The sequence below is a fragment of the Saccostrea echinata genome, unplaced genomic scaffold, assembly GCF_033153115.1.
Source record: "Saccostrea echinata isolate AGI-Se365-2 ecotype Australia unplaced genomic scaffold, CSIRO_AGI_Sech_v1 ptg000002l, whole genome shotgun sequence".
Classification (NCBI taxonomy): Eukaryota; Metazoa; Mollusca; class Bivalvia; order Ostreida; family Ostreidae; genus Saccostrea; species Saccostrea echinata.
In genome coordinates, this window is record NW_026889751.1 from 7,219,900 (window position 1) to 7,229,341 (window position 9,442).

General features: G+C 32.0%; 1 long non-coding RNA gene across 1 annotated transcript; it reads left to right on the top strand.

Moving 5' to 3' along the window:
* Positions 1-283: 283 nt before the first annotated feature.
* On the top strand, positions 284-2,196 carry LOC133199699 (uncharacterized). Its single transcript, XR_009722816.1, has 3 exons — positions 284-348; positions 1,177-1,267; positions 2,131-2,196. It is a non-coding gene; the product is annotated as an uncharacterized LOC133199699 (long non-coding RNA).
* Positions 2,197-9,442: the final 7,246 nt, after the last annotated feature.

The window sequence follows — 9,442 nt, forward strand, 5'->3', positions numbered from 1 at the left end:
ATATATATATATATATATATATATATTATTATTATTATTATTATTATTATTATTATTATATTATTTTAATTATTATTATCCTGTTAACATGTCGTCAAACTTCGTATACTACTTTTAACTGCCTTACAATCGAGAAAATCGTCAAATTTTAATTTTTACTTTAACGTATTGGTTTAGAATTCTCATGTTATTTATGATATATCTTGCTGTTAACTACAATCGATGCAAGGCTGTACGAGATCTGTGATCCATAAGAGATTTCCTATAATTGTAGAAAGACTTGAAATACCCAGCCGGTATGCACCTCCACGACGGCGCTTCCCGCAAGCATGTCCTCGGATTTATTGTGTAAGTATTGCTTTGAAAAAATATTCATTCATTTCGTTTTAAAGAATATTCTTATATTTCTCATTTTCTTATTTTTAAAAAAAGAAGGAAGAAGGGTTTGTAAATTTAGGTCTTTTACTACATGTATTTATTTTGCAATTTATTTCAAGATGGAACTATATTACAAAACTTATATAAAGGACATGCTCTCCACTAGAATTAAACCGAAGCACGGGGGTGAAAAATCTTAGGTCACATTATTAACGTGATTTGATCAATAATTTTGCATAATATATTTTGACAGAGAAAAACAATTGGAACACGAATTAATGTAATCCTACATCAATGAGATTTGATAGTTACAAAATCAAATAATACAGGCGGCGTGACACTTTTCCTTCAGATTAGATTTCACAAACCAAACCCTCTTGTCGTAGTTGATGCAGGCACGAAAAAAGATCTCATTTGCTCTGTAGCCTTAAATGCCGAGTACATTTACAAATTTGCAACCTTCCACCGACAATTGGTGACGTCTTAACATGAGTGAAACACTAAAGAAAACACCCTTGTGTAAATTGTATGCTTGATATTTCGATATTTCGAATTTATAAAGAATTTCTTGAGAAAGTCATTTTAAAAAAAATTAACATACATAAACAACATTTTAACTTCAATCACCCGGTCTAAAATATGCAGAATTACGCAAAAACAAACTATTCCACACAATGTATATAGTTTCCAACCTTCTAAATAATTTTGGCAGTAATTGAATTTAAGATATTGATGACTGCATGTTCAAGAAAGTGCATTACTTACATGTATTCCTATGACTGTTATCTTGTTTTATAGACCCTGGATAATCCTTCTTGTTCCATAAGTGTTTATCCTTGTGTTACCTACGGTTTACAACAAACAATACAGTCATGCGACTGTCGACTTTGTGAGTTAATTTCCTTTATTTTGTTTATAATAAATAAAAATCATATTTCAGTATGTCTAGCAAAAGTAAAAGATTATTTATGTAATAGAAGGATAATGGAAGAATTGTTGATATATTACTAAACATTTATACCATCGTTCTGGACTTTTCTGAAAGTAATCCATACTCTCAATCCATGCGTCTACTCTGCTCTGTTTTTTGCCAAACATAACATGAACCTTTCAGTTGTTGTAAATGAGCATTTATTAGTATGCCAAACAAAATTCACCAAATAAGGACAAAAATTAGAAATGACCATATTTAAACATATTCCTAATAATGATTTAACATATATAATGAAGACCTAAAAATATGACTATAAAAAATTTTGGCAAAAAAGATGGGACAAACCTTTAAAAAATGCCACAAACTTGTCTATAACAAGTTATAGACAAGTGCCCCATCCAGAGGAGACGAGTGGGAAGCATATAAACACCACAAGTGGTTACCACTGCATAATTTATCAGGTAAAAAATTATGAGAAAAGAATATTGTGACATCTAATCTACAGCAAAGGGGCAAAACTACACATAAATTGTTCTACGGTACAAAACAACTAAAGAATTTACTACATTACAAAAAATAAAAAGTTTTTACAACTGAACATATCTGCAACAGGGGTCGTACTGATGTAAAGAATTATGCATACATAAAGACTTGAGTAAAAACTATATGTACAAGCTAGTTATTCTATCATACCTAACGAATATATACTTATATATATATATAAAATTATTTGAAGCCAATGTCACCATACCAAATCTAAATTACTATTATTTACTCAATTTTTTTTCATTCATGGGAATAATTTGTTTCTTTAAAAGGGTATGCACCTAGAGGATGAAGTTTGCTGCAAAAAGAAGAAAAGCTAAATGTAATACTAGTGTCCATTTATTTATATATATATATATATATATATATATATATATATATATATATATATATATATATATATATATATATATATATATAAAAGTAATGTTGCAAGTGCACATTGAGTGAAATTTGTCGACAATTTGAAATCTGTAATTGAAACACTTTAAATCTCTGCCATTTCAAGTCTTTCTGTTTCAACATACAATAGTCCATTTGGATGTCTTTACTTGTAGTTTTCATAATTATGTATTCTTTATTAAAAAGAAATAAATTCCCAAGTTTGTTGACAAGTACCGAGTGACATACATAAAGAATATGAAAATGAACTTATTCCTTTTTGAGCTTTAGACTTGAAGCTTTACAAAGAGACGTTCAAGATTGGAAATATGTAGCTTACTTCAGTTCCATCTATTACAGTTAAAAAAAATGATGATAAATAATAAAATGGATATATGGGTAAAATTCGATACAGAAGTCTGAGAAAAAACTGGATTGAAAATCTAGTTCTAATTAAGTTGGTTTTTAGTCACCTAGGCTATTTTCCTACGAAAGAGTGTTATGGTCTAGAGGAAAAATAATTTCAATTTCCGAATTGTTTGAAGTTATCATATATATAAATAATTATAAGAGATGGTAATCAGATTGATTTTTGTAACCTGTTAGTCGTATTTTTTTCTCGATCGAGTAACCGGTTAAATGAACAAATACGACTTGTTTGTGATTTCTTATGAATTATAGGATTTTAGTTATATATTGATACAAAACAAATTATGAAAAAATATTTGTACTTTGAAAACCAGAATACTGCACTTTTTGATCAAAGTAAAAAAAAATGGTATGAACATGAACGTTTATTAATATTCTCTCCATTGTATTTGTAATTTTAATTTATAACAAAAATTTTCTTATCGAATTGAATGAAATATTATCGTTTTACTAACAGCGTGACAGCTTGCTTGATGGGGCGTGCTAAAATTTTGTGTGCTGATTATCACTTTACTCATCGATTGGATGTTTGATTTCAATGGAATCAATACTATTTTGCATATGAAACACAGAACCCAGCAATACCACTGAGAATACTAACCAATCGTATTGCATGATTGTTCACGAGTATGCAGTAAACAACAATTACATGTGGACAGACAAAGCAAGTTTTACTTCCTATAATGATGATATTGATAGCTATATAGTACAACAGTAGCAGAGTAGCCTTACTTATTCCATTTTTTATCTTAAATACGTATTTAAAATTCTATCCTGTCAAATCACAACAAATATGACTTAGTCATGCTTTTTGGAGGACAGAAAATAGGCTTTGACTGATCACGTGTTGCTGCTGACTACAAATGCCTTTCTGATTAACAATAATTCAATGTGATTGGCCAGTATTATCATGGTATTGTTATATTCTGGGTTTTATATGCAAATTAGTATTGATTTCATTGAAATCAAACGTCCAATCGATGAGTAAAATGATAACCAGCACGCAAACTTTTAGCAACTTTTAAACTGTCACGCTGTTAGCAAAACGATAATACATGTACTAGAAAACAAATACAAATGCATGCATTATATGAAATCCCGCACAAGCGCGGGGAATTGAGAATTTTTACCAGTAACTCTGAGAAGAATTCCAAGAATATAAATTATAATTTCTACTGACTTTATTTTATTTTTTTTTTATTTTTTTTCGTGCATAATTTTTGTATTATTATTATTTTATTTTTTCAACACAATTCATTATATACAAAATGTCCAATATCTTTTCTTTAACAGAATTGTCTGAATTACGAGAGAGAGAGAGAGAGAGAGAGAGAGAGAGAGAGAGAGAGAGAGAGAGTTACAAAAATAGTTGATTCCACCTGTTCCACTGAGTGTCAAATTTCTCTTTTTCACCATTTTTATATGATAAATATTTTTGTGTTTGGTAAAAATAACTCGTGTGATATCGCAGAGTGCACATTTAGAGGTTTTTCAGTGCATCTAGAAGTATAAATATAATATTTCAACCATAAGATTAAGATATTAGCTATTTCATTATTTCTTCCTCCAATACCTAAAAGGATGATTTTTTTGTTATGGACAAATGGAGGTTTTTCTGCTGGAGATAATATTCAAAGTTTTCAAGGAGTGATTGTACAAGATCACATTCCCATAGGATATGTTCAATCGTCTCTTCTTCTTTTTGACAAAAAATACACTGCATGCTTTGAAACAACCTTTTTTATTTTGAATAAAAAAGAATTTGTTGTCAATATTTTATTTAAAATTCTGTACTGAAACCACTGGAGTTTACAGTTTTTGGTAACTTGAAATGGTAATTTATGAATTATTTTGCTTTCCTTGATATCCAGATCAAATAATTCAATCCACGTTTTGTAACTGTTTCTACTGACGGTTAATTACAGGCTTATAGTAGGAAGAAATACTTTAATCTTTCAAAATCCCGCAGTTAGTTTTGGAGCAGAAGTAAATGTACGCCCCCCCCCCCCTTTGTAAAAACTTGAAAAATAATTTCATTAATTGACGTTTATTTTTGATACCTATTATACTATGTTATAGATATTGTACTTTAGGTGCTCTTATTCCATCAACGATAAAAGAAGCGAATATGCATATTTTACTGATAAATTGTCAGCGCATTTTTTGTAAAAATTCGCTTTTAACGCCCTATGTATATGCCTAGATTATATTAATATTGCTACAGAAGACTGGATTCAGAAAAAAACCCACTGAAATGTATTGATTAAAGCACAGATTTTAAAAAGATTTAGTTATATTTGAACAATACCATATTCGTTAATTGACATTTTCTCCTTACTTGTACATATATTTACAACTTTAGTGTTATAAATTGCAATTACAACCATTCCCCGCGATAAATTAGAGGCTTTTTGACATCATTGACAGCTGCTTTTTTCAATAACAAGAGGCCCAAGTGCCTTAACGGTCACCTGGGTATATTACAACAATTTAGAAGATCCATAGAGCATAAAATAAACTGATAGATGAAGCTTTGTTGCCCAAAAGCAATGAAATAGCAACGAAATAATTAGTCTAGCATTCAGTAACAACTCATAAAGTAAGTTCTAATCTGTCTCCCATTTATCATCATTACCATGCAAATTATTAACAAAATATTAGTGCATCAGTTCTATTTTTAACCCCATATTATCACCTCTGACATTGGCCTCTTGGTCTTTGAAGAACATTTTATAAGATAAGTTATTTTTGTCTCATTTTTATTCATCTATTATTTACAGGTCTACCCGACCATTAAAACTATGAAAGTACTTTTTGTATTATACAATTAAATTCTTGCATAATATTCTTATTCTATTAACCTTTCAAATACATTATCTACAGTGATTTATTATCAAAGGTGAATGGCAAAGGGGAATAACTTCTCTCTGTAGAATACAAATATTAAAAGAATAGGCCCAGGACAAGAACACTTGACCAAATGGTCCAGATGTTCAAATATCTGGTAAAAATACCCTTGCTTATTACTTTTACTCTTCTTCCGATATGCCCAGAAGGAGAGACTATTTTCAAAGAAATAATGCATTTTCACTACAGATTCAACACAGCCCTACCCTAACACCAGAACCCATGACCCAGGTACCCTTGATAGCCACCCCACTCGAGAAACACTAGATCCCCTGACCCTGGGACCACAAGTTTTAAAAATTTTGTAAGAAGCACCCTTGCTAATCATAACTATGCACTGTGTTTATCTGCTGAATAATAAGGAGCAGACAGGATTATTTAATAAAATTAATGCATTTTCACTATATTATCAATGGAGTCCCAAGCTTACTCCAGAACATCTGACCCAGGGGTCATGAAAATCACAATTCTGGAAGAAGCACTCTTGCTCATGATAACTATTCACTTAGTTTTTTGCTTTATATCCAGAAATAGAAAGAATATTTTCAAGAAATTATGCTTTTTAACTATATAATCAATTATAGCCTCCCCCCTTCCATCAGAACCCTGGAACCTGGGGCCATGAATTTCATAATTTTGGAAGAAGCATCCTTGCTTATCATAACAATGCACTTAGTTTGTTTAAATGATACCCAGGAGCAGAGAAGATTATCAAAGAATTTATATATTTTGACTATATAACCAATAGAGCCCTGCCCTAACATCAGAACCCCTGACCAAGGGGCCATAAAATTAACAATTTAGGAAGAGGCATACTAGTACTTGCTCATCATTACTTTCTACTTAGTTTGTTTGTTAAATAAATGGGAGCAGAGAAGAAGATTTTCAAAAAAAATAATGCATTTTCACTGTATGATCTATGTAGCCCCAACCTAGAACCAGAATCCCTGACCCTGGGGCCATGATATTCACAATTTTGCTAGAGGACCTAATGCTTATGACAATCATGCCAACAGTTTGACTGCTTGATGTCCAGGAGTAAAGAAGAATTAAAAAAAATGCATTAATTTTGGTAGTTTTAGCTCCACCCCTCAGGCCCCAGGGGGACAGAGACCATGAAATTCACAACCTTTGTTTCCCTTCTCCCATAGATACTAAAATTGTTTGAAATTGGTTCAGAGGTTTTAGAGCAGAAGCTGAAAATGTTCAATGACATTGTCAGCAAATACAATCTATCATTAAGTCATATGCTGACTGACGTTTTCCATACTAATTGTTAGGCCATTATTTACACACTGAATTGTCGAAGGATTTTTCCGTTATTTCCCGATCATGATAAGGAGCACACGGCTGGCGTCGGCAGGGAATGTTCACTTCTCCATGGCACCTGATCCCACCTCTGATATTTTTGGAGGACCGTGTTTGCTCTGCTCCCAATTTGTATTGTTTTAATGAACTTTGTTCTTGATTGCATTCTGACAAAGTGTCAAGGTCTTCTTTTTAATATTTAGCCCGTCGTCTGGCCTAATCTTCTGGTGAATTCATTATATTTATGAAACTATGACGCCAGTTGAAAGACCGAGATTCCCTAAACTTTGGTCCTCTTATAATAATTGATGTAAGGTCCACATAATTAACGATATTAACGTCACCAGTAATGACGTATCCAGCAGGACTATAGTAGTAGGGTGAAGAAGAACATTAACACATTGGAGGATTATGTTTCAGATGCTCGATATCTAGGCGCTGTAGAAATTTTTTTTATAATCAAAAAGTTTAGAAGCAATTGTCGATGTGTATTTTTAAGAAATACAAGGTGTGGACTTGAACTTGAAATATGGTGGAATACAGGACTGGACCTTTTTGTGATTGAATTGCGTCAATTCCTTTGTTGGTATATTGAAGTTTAAGGAACAAACGGGTTGTTTGAGCGGTATTTTCTTCCGCGAAACGAAAATAACATATAAAACCTAGCTTCTTCACGGTTCGTAATCTTTTAGCAATACTAGGACGTTCTGCATTCTTTGATGCCCAGATTCTGTTAGAACTCTTAAGTTTTGGCTCAAAATAGTATACCCAGGTCTCATCACCAGTAACTAAATTAGCAAAAGTCTTTTTGGTATATTTTGGGTACAATTTTAATAATTTCTTTGCATTTTCAACACGGACTCTCTTTTGTTAATCGCTTAGGAAATGAGGTATCCACCTGGCGTTTATCTTTCTAAGCTTTGGATTTTTTTTTCAAAATACCATGAACACCTGCAAACGACAAGTTTGTCATCCGAGCCAATTGCTTCACGGTATATCTTGCATCTTCCTGTAAGATTTGGTGGATTTTTACGATGTTATTATTGGTTGTAACCGTTGAAGGGCGTCGAAACCTGTTTTAAATTTAGCAACCCACCTATGAGACCTATGAGACGTTTGACCATTCCCATAAATATCACAAACCTCACGATGAACATCTACGGGGTTTGTGACAAGTAAGTACCTTCCGTTTATATGGGCCCTTATTTTAAGTGCATTAATTGTTTGCTATTTTTCCATTCATTTTGAGTACAGTGTAATGAATATACTATAAAGCAATACATCCCAAGAAATCCCGTTCGATTTAGCTTTGAGCTGAACTCAATACAAGTGCTCTTAAGGCTAATCACCGATGTTCCCCTAAGAGTGATTCGAGACAATTTATGACAGAATCTTGGAGAGGTGGATCTAAGAAAAAAAGTTACTTTTACAAATATTTTCTTCGGGTGTCATTGATAATTATAGCATTTATTTCCTTTAATATGCTCAATTATTTTGCTACCACGCGTTCTTCTACTTTTTTGCATGTAGAATTTATTTCAATTTTATTTAGAATTAATTTAATTAATCTTGAAATTTAGCGATTTCTTTTTTCTTATAGTCTTAAAATATTTTTAAATCTACGGAGAATCCTTAGTGCACAAGTCCACGGCCAGGAACACGTTAAGTTCCTAGACAGTACCGTTGTCAGAAACCTTTAAAGTAAGCACTAAAACTGGTTCGTTGTCATTAACATACAGGTGAGGTTATGATAAAATCCGTCCGGTGTCATCAAAATATATAAGAATTTATACATGATGCCTAAATTTTAACGTTTTGGACAAATTCTAAGAATAAATTTGAATTTTGGGAAACAGATACAACATTCAGTATTCCATACAAAGATTTATGTATTTGATATCCACAATACATTTTGAGGAGTTTTGGTTGGCGATCACATGCCCATGTGTGAAGCCATGATTATGAGCTGGAAAATTATATATTTCTTATAATTAATTCATCGAAATGGTATCTTTATTTTAAAATATGAAGAGAAACTTCATTTTCAATGTATTAGGCAACTGACAGCCTTTTGTAGCTAACATGTTTTAAGAAATCGCAGTTTATAAGCAAAAAGACCGTTGTCAGTACATGTTAAGTTTATCTGGTCGGGTGTCATTTTTCTTAACATGTAAGTATATAAATCAATAAAATGCAACAGAAATGATCAAATATATGCTTAATTTAAAAGAATACAAAGCATATTACAAATACATGTATATTTGAATCTCGGGGTCGTCTTAAAGCAGCTCACACCAACGTGCTAACTATTCTGCGATGTTTTTATTTTCAATTCATTTTCTCTTAGGAACCTGCGTCCTAGCTAGTATGCAAATATATACAATTCCTTGTATATCACCAGTATAACAAAATTAAAATGTTATGCTTAGGTCACATTAAGCCGCTGGTCGGGCGACCAAATTATTTTCGTATCGTCGGCTGAAAAAAACATGATCGGCCGACACTAGTATCGGGCGACGCAGAGTAGTCATATTAATTCCTAGGAACACCGATACTTTT